The sequence below is a fragment of the Gavialis gangeticus genome, unplaced genomic scaffold (assembly GCF_001723915.1).
Source record: "Gavialis gangeticus isolate Ggan-Ray unplaced genomic scaffold, GavGan_comp1, whole genome shotgun sequence".
In the NCBI taxonomy this organism is placed as follows: Eukaryota; Metazoa; Chordata; order Crocodylia; family Gavialidae; genus Gavialis; species Gavialis gangeticus.
In genome coordinates this window covers 28,622,820-28,623,938 of record NW_017729030.1, presented here as the reverse complement: position 1 = coordinate 28,623,938, position 1,119 = coordinate 28,622,820, and positions in this window count along the sequence as shown.

Sequence of the window (1,119 nt, the reverse complement as noted above, 5' to 3'; positions counted from 1 at the left end):
TGCAGAGTGCTGCACCTGGGGAGAGGGAACCAGCATTATGGTTATAGGTTAGGGGCTGACCCTCTCAGCAGTACAGAGGCAGAGAGAGATCTTGGAGTCATGATTGACTCCAGGATGAATATGAGTTGCCAATGCGATGAAGCAATAGGCAGAGCCAACCGCACCCTGTCCTGCATCAACAGGGGCATCACTAACAGGTCCAGAGAGGTCTTGCTCCCCCTCTATGCAGCGCTGGTCAGGCCACAGCTGGAGTACTGTGTCCAGTTCTGGGTGCCACACTTCAAGAAGGATGTGGAGAACCTGGAGAGGGTCCAGAGGAGGGCCACTTGTATGGTTGGGGGCCTCCGTGGCCAGCCCTATGAGAAAAGGCTGAAGGACCTGAATCTCTTCAGTCCCTGCAAGAGGAGACTGAGGGGGGATCTTGTGGCTGCCTACAACTTTATCAGGGGCCACCAGCAGGGACTCAGGGAAAGTCTGCTCACCAGGGCCCCCCTTGGGGTCACAAGGAACAATGGCCACATGTTGAGGGAGGATAGGTTTAGGTTAGATATTAGGAAGAACTACTTCACTGTAAGGGTGGCCAGAGCCTGGAATAGGCTTCCCAGAGAGGTGGTGCTCTCACCTTCCCTGGAAAACTTCAAGAGAAGACTGGATAGGCACCTGGCTGGGGTCTTATGACCCTTCCCACCTCCAGTGCTCATTCCTGCCCATGGTGGGGGGTTGGACTAAATGATCTGTCTCAGTCCCTTCCGACTCATTGATTCTATGATTCTACGATTACCTCATCACACAGGTGATTCGTGTTCATTTTGGAGTCGACTATGACTCCAAGATCCCTTTCCGCAGTTGTGGTACTTAGAATGGTACTTCCCAGGCTTTAGGAGTGTTCATAGATTTCATAGATATTAGGGCTGGAAGGGACCTCAGAAGATCATCTAGTAAGCCCACCGCTTGAAGGGCAGGAAGTCAGCTGGGGTCAGAGGATCCCAGCAAGATAAGCATCTAATTTACTCTTGAAGGGGTTCAATGTAGGTGCTTGAACCACCTCTGATGGCAGGCTGTTCCAGACCTTGGAGGCTTGGACAGTAAAGAAATTCTTCCTTATGTCCAGCCTGAAAT